The 6828-nt window shown below is 51.4% G+C and overlaps 1 protein-coding gene across 2 annotated transcripts in view; it reads left to right on the top strand.

The window, feature by feature from the left end:
• The first annotated feature begins 936 nt into the window (after positions 1–936).
• Positions 937–6828, top strand: part of LOC138514175 (protein tyrosine phosphatase domain-containing protein 1-like) — a 263564-nt gene continuing 257672 nt past the window's right edge. For both annotated transcript variants that reach the window (XM_069629489.1, XM_069629488.1), the window contains exon 1: positions 937–3630. The gene's annotated coding sequence lies outside the window, so the exon portion shown is untranslated. The remainder of the gene's footprint in view (positions 3631–6828) is intronic.

Raw genomic sequence — 6828 nt, 5'->3', positions numbered from 1 at the left:
TATGTGACTCTTTTATCCCATAGCTTTGCAAATCTCAGTACACACACAGCCACGCAATAATAATGTGTGTTCTGCTATAGCTCTTCATGCCGGATTTCTGGGATAACAGGTTTTACAGGGTACTCAATACATGGACTTCAGATGACAGGCTGGGACGTTCCTGCCGCCGGGTTTGAACTTGAAAAGTTCAGGCTGGTCCCTGTGTCAGAGAATAGCACTTAATTTGTGAGCTATCGACCAGGGCACAGACACGCTTTCTCTCTTCTTTCTCACTCCTTTCTCTATGTTTTCTGTCCCCATAGCTTCTGCCTCCCTGATCCTTTCAATCTCTCTTATGCTGTTCCACAGCGTCATCCTTCCATCCATCCTCTGCCTCTGTTCTATCATTCTCTTGTCTCTCATGTCTACCTGTTGTTCATCTATTTACCTAGCTATATAACTATCAATTATCAGCGTATCTATCTGTCATACGCCTGTCTTAAATTCTGTGTCTCTTATATCTATTCTCCTGTCTCTCGTGTTGTCTATCAAGCCTCCATCTCTCAATCGACCTTCTGCCGTCTTCTTTGTCTCATATATCATTTTCTTCTCTTCCATGCCCATCTCACTGTCTATCTATCTATCCTCTACCTGTCTTCTGTGTCTATATTGGCCACCATCTTCTTGTCTCGGACCTATCTACTCTACTGCTTTCTCATAATTCTCTACCGAGTTCCCTGCATCTCGTCTCTGTCTCTAACTTGTGACCTTGGACCCTGGCGCTGTGCTCTGTACAGCGCTGCCTCATGTGGAGCAACATTCTATTCTAATACGTGGATGAATACTACAATTCCCAGCATGCAGTGCTACGGCCCGTGTGAGAGCAAGGGCTTCCCCCCCTCCTGCCGCAGTCCAGGTGGCTCCTAGGAAAGAGGATGAACCTGGATTAGTTGCGGCAGCAGCCTGGCGAGGAGCGCAGAGCAGTGCGGCTGCAGGCCCAGTCCTGGCGTTCCTTCTAATCCCTGGCGCAGAGGGGAGAGGGGACGGGTACCTGCTCTGGCCCATGCAGCTTCAAGTGATGGCCGTTCTAGATCCGAGCACTGCCCCGGGAATCCGGGGATCGTGGCACTGAGATGCACAGTCTGGCAGGCGGCTTCACTACTGGCTGGGTCACGCTGAGGCCTCCCCGGGATCGTGGCACGCAGATGCACAGTCTGGCAGGCGGCTTCACTACTGGCAGGGTCACGCTGAGGCCTCCAGGGATGTGGAAATGAGATGCACAGTCTGGAAGGCGGCTTCACTACTGGCTGGGTCACGCTGAGGCCTCCCCGGGATCGTGGCACGCAGATGCACAGTCAGGCGGGCGGCTTCACTACTGGCAGGGTCACGCTGAGGCCTCCAGGGATGTGGAAATGAGATGCACAGTCTGGCAGGCGGCTTCACTACTGACAGGGTCACCCTGAGGCCTCCCGTGGATCGTGGCACGCAGATGCACATTCTGGCGGGTTCACACTGAGGCTGTTCTAGAAGACGGCACTGATGTGTGTACGAATGCCTAGTGAGCAGCCCGTGCCACCGGCTTCAAGCTGAAACCACTGTTTCCTACCTCCTTGTGGCAGGAACAAGCTGCGACCCCAGCATCCTAGCATTGACGCACGCATGAGACCAAGGAGGATCTCCAGTCAAGACAGGCACCAGCTGAGGCCCACAAAGGGCAAATGGCCCTAGGAGGCAGGCCGGCTACTATCAAATTCTGCCACACAGGGCCAGAGAAGCTTGCAACCCACTCTAAGAAGCTGGCAGCGACCAACTGGGGAGGCAAGCATATATTCACCTTACTTCCTGGTACAATATGGGGACAAAAAAAGGGGGTCTGGCAGGCACTAATGAGCTGCGACCAAAGAAGCAGCTTCCCTTCTGTCAGATACAATCGGAGACTTCACTGCTTCCCTGCAGAGATGGACCGCACATGAGTAACCACTAAGTGGCAGGCACAAGTTCAGTCCAACCCGGATCCTGGAACCAAGGGACACATAAACTGTGGACGCCTCTCCACTCCTGGCAGGTACAAGCTAAGGTTGCCCTGGATCTTGGGGATTCTGGAACCGAGTTGGTCATAGGCGGGGGAAGCCTCTCCGGTCCTGGCAGGTACAAGTTAAGGCTGCCCTGGTTCTTGGAACCGAGGGGGTCCTAGGCTGGGGAAGCCTCTCCGGTCCTGGCAGGTACAAGTTAAGGCTGCCCTGGATATTGCAACCGAGGGGGTCATAGGCTGGGGAAGCCTCTCCGGTCCTGGCAGGTACAAGTTAAGGCTGCCCTGGTTCTTGGAACCAAGGGGGTCATAGGCTGGGGAAGTCTCTCCGGTCCTGGCAAGTACAAGTTAAGGCTGCCCTGGATCTTGGAACCGAGGGGGTCATAGGCTGGGCAAGCCTCTCCGGTCCTGGCAGGTACAAGTTAAGGCTGCCCTGGATCTTGGAACCGAGGGGGTCATAGGCTGGGGATCCCTCTCCACTTCTGGCAGGTACAAGTTAAGGCTGCCCTGGATCTTAGAACTAAGGGGGTCATAGGCTGGGGAAGCCTCTCCGGTCCTGGCATGCACAAGTTAAGGCTGCCCTGGATCTTAGAACCAAGGGGGTCATAGGCTGGGGAAGCCTCTCCGGTCCTGGCAAGTACAAGTTAAGCCTGCCCTGGATCTTGGAACCAAGGGGGCCATAGGCTGGGCAAGCCTCTCCGGTCCTGGCAGTTACAAGTTAAGGCTGCCCTGGGTCTTGGAACCGAGGAGGTCATAGGCTGGGAAGCCTCTCCGGTCCTGGCAGGTACAAGTTAAGGCTGCCCTGGATCTTGGGGATCTTGGAACTGAGGGGGGTTCACGGGCTGTGGAACCCTCTCCAGTCGTGGCAAGTACAAGTTAAGGCTGCCCTGGATCTTGGCGCTGATGGGCATAGAAGTGTGGAAGCACCTCCCAGGCTGAAGTTGCTCCACTGAAGAATTTTGGACTGACGGGAAGAGTGACCAGGGAAGGATTGCCAAAACTGACAGTCGCAAGCAGATGCCCTGGTTCCTGGCACGGAGGGGCAGACAAGCCAGAAATGTGTCTTGACTCCTGGCAGACACATGCTGAAGACCCGTCCTGGATCCTGGCACTGAAGGGCAGAAAGGCCCGAGAAGCATCTCTGTGACTGTCAGCTGCACGCTGAGGTCACTGATGAGCAAAGCGGCCACAGAACCAGACCCACTACTCTCAGGTGCAAGCAGAGGCCACCCTGGAATGTGGCACTAATAGGTAGCGAGACCGCCAAGAAGGTCCACTCATGTGAGGCATCAATTGAGATCACCCTCGGCCTTGCCTCTGAAGGGCATATGGACTGGCACCACAAGGCCACCCTGGATCCAGATACTGCAGGGCAGACAGGCTGAGGAAGCAGCTCCACTCCTGGCCGGAGCAAGCCAGTCATCCCTGGAGGAAGGCGCTAACCATCTTCAGTTCTCCCAACTATGCCCGAAGGACAACCGCGCCCTTTGTCTTAGTGAAGGACCCTAAGGAGGCTCGAGTGGCAGGAGGTCGCCCAGAAGGCAGGAGAGGACTGATGTGACCATGCTGCGGCCTGCATGCCGTAGTGGAAGCCTCCCGCTGCGCCAGGACAGGTCTAACAGGTTTGTTAGTATGACTGTGACACCACAGCGACCAGGGGCACTAAAGAGAAACCTCTAAGTGGATATGGGTTTCGTTCAGAACCACGCACATCTACCCATAGGACACTTCGTTTTATCCACAGAACACACACCTGGGACACTTAATGACACCCATAGCACATGCTCTTCCACCCATGAGACCCTTAATGTCATCTGTGGGACATGCGCTTCCACCCATAGGATTTCTCATCTATAGCAGATACAGTTCCACACAGTAGGCACTTCACTTCTTCCATAAAATATGCACTTTCACCCCGAGGACCATCATTTCATTAATAGGGTGTTTGTGCTTCCACCCTTAGGACGCTTACTTTTATATACAGGATCTCATTTCCTCCATGGAGGACCTCATTTCATCCATAGGACAAGCACTTCCACCCATAGGACACTTGATTTCATCTATTGGCAGAAATCTAGTGCAGAATAAACTCATATTCACATAACCAAACATATAGGTGTAGTATGTGTTGTATTTCTCACACACCCCTTACTGCGCCGTAATGAATTGTACACCATGCCATATTCATGCTGATTCCATGAGTCATAGATCACTCTTTCATGATGGTGGTTGACAAAAACTTGTTTAATGGTGAAAAAAAGGCCCTTTGTAATAACACGTGTTTCGGCACTTCTGTGTCTTTCTCAAATCAGGGCAATTCTTGTTTTTAATGTCCAATGGATAGTAATCGTTACGTCTGTGCTAATCAGTTGTCCTAGGGTTTAATCCCGCCTGCAAACTATTTGGTTTTACATCTCTCAGTCCGATCTATCCACTAAGCTTTTCAACGGAGTGGAGGAACTCAATGTCTCCGTCATCTCCCACACCAATGAGACATTGAGGTTTCACTAGAAACCGCTACAAGTAAATCCGGTCGCGGGGGTCCTAAGGTTGATATCCACCAAAAAGTTCCTCAGTACAAGGAAACAAACATAAAGGTGGGCATGCGCTTCCCGGAACACGTCATGTCATCCATAGGACACGCACTTCCACCCACTGGGCATTTACTTTCATTATTATTTAATCTCTAGGGCACTTACTTCTAGCCATGGGCCACCCGCTTCCACCTCAAAGACCCTCACTTCTGCTCATGGGGAGTCTATTTCTACCTTATTGAGACACACTTCTATCAACGGGACATTCTTTTCATGCTCAGAAAGGAAACTACCACCAACAGGACATTTCTTCATAGTAATGGGGCATGCGTTTTCAACCCAGCGACCCTCACTTCTACCGTAAGACATTAACCGTAACACCACAGACACTTTCATCCATGAGATATGTAATTCCACCAGCACAGCAGCATCCATTGAAGTGCCCTTTGACCAAATGACATTTACTTCTGTTGAGGCGAGACACGCACACACACATACCCCCTAGATGGCGTCAGGGCCTTTCACCCTTTTCAAATATAAGGGGCCTCGAGTCTTGAGGGGTGGAGAGAGCCAGAAATTGCCCCCATATTGCCAATCAGCAGTCTAATAACACAGCAATATATAAAGGTATATATTACTTATGTTCTGGGGCTCACAGTGTGCGCTTTGCAGCGCTCCTCTTACAAGCAGTGTTTGCTGGAGCCCGTTCGGCCTTCACTTCCATTGGGGAAAACAGAAGGGTTCCTCCACGTCAGCCACTTGCTTACAAAGAAGAATTAATTTCTATTCAGCAATCATTCAGTGTTTCAGCTCACTTCTGGCTCGCCGTCTCTTGATAATTGGCAGCAATTAACCATATCTATATCTCCATTATAATGTATGCCCCCCACATGAGTCTTAGACTGCTTTCTGCTCCAAGCAATAGGGGCCCCCAACCATCATGTTGAAATGGGCCCCCACACATCTTTAGCTGGGCCTGCATACCCTCCACCCCCCACACACACATACTTGCATTTGCACTCACACTCATACACTCTCTCCCATACATGTGACACTAATTTCCCAAACTAGCTTTTACAACTATCTCTGAGGGATCTATGTGTTCTTGCCGGCTCCATCACCCCTCACCCTCCCAACCCCACCCACCAAAAGCACCCCGACCAAACCCCTCTCCCACGGTCCCTGCTTGCGAATCCTATTTCCTCAAATCTACCCCTGTCCCGCCTGCCCACACTGCTCTTGAAGAGAGGGGTATCATCCTTACCTCCCCCACCAACACTTTCTCTCCACTGCACTGTTACATTTGCCCTCAATAGTGGACGCCATGCTCCCCACCCTGGAGCCCATGCCGCCTAATCCTGATCCCCACGGTCCCCTTACCTGTTCCTCCTCGCCTCACTATGCGCCACTTACTATCTTTGTGCGGTGATCACTGTAAGCTGTGGAGCAGAGATGTCCACTGTGGCTGTTTTGGGCCCTATAAATATACAACATGTATTAACCCGCCCTCTCAGTTCCCCTTACATCATGACAGGCAATAAAAGGCTGTGGATTTTATTGCATGATACGTATATTATAAAAAGGCCCTATATGTAATGTTATTTATCAAATGCCATCATGAATAAAGCAATAGTCTCATTACTGTATATACTGGGCACATAATCATTTAGCATTTATATAGCACCAGGAACCCTCAGGTATCTGAGCGCTGCTTATTATTTCCCACGGTGTGTGGTGCTCATTTATTGACCTCAGAAGGATGAAAGGCTGAGTTTGGCCCTGCCTGGATTCGAACCTGCGTCAGCAGGATCTGCACAGAGGTCAAAGTGAGCGCTCCACTCGCTGTGCTATCTGACCACATGGTTCAGGGTGTGACTTCCTGGGTAGTGCCACCTCTTCTTCCCACGACTGTGTCTAGATAATGTATGTTGTCCTGTTTTTCACTCTTTTTGTTTGAGGCGGGTAGGTTTTGAAGATCTGTCGCCTGCGTTCGCAGAATACCTTTTTTTGCGCTCCGTTCGGAGTGCTGGGGAAATGCATGAAGGCGCTCCAGCTGCCCCTTCTTTTATCCCCATATTGTGCCCTGAGGCCAAGCACCTGGTCGTGACCTCTGCTGCCCACGCCGGCCGACTGGCGCCCTCACTTGGGTGTGTTTTCTCTTTTTTCATTTGTGGTTACCTTCCTTCCTGATTTTCCATGTTGTTTGTCACATGCCGGTCGAAACCTTTTGCTGCAGACCCTAACTTCCTGTAATGGAAAGGGGGAAGCCAGGTCAGGAGCGGGAAG

This window comes from Ambystoma mexicanum, chromosome 12, assembly GCF_040938575.1.
Source record: "Ambystoma mexicanum isolate Mex_15411 chromosome 12, UKY_AmexF1_1, whole genome shotgun sequence".
In the NCBI taxonomy this organism is placed as follows: Eukaryota; Metazoa; Chordata; class Amphibia; order Caudata; family Ambystomatidae; genus Ambystoma; species Ambystoma mexicanum.
This window is presented reverse-complemented; position numbering and strand designations above follow the sequence as displayed.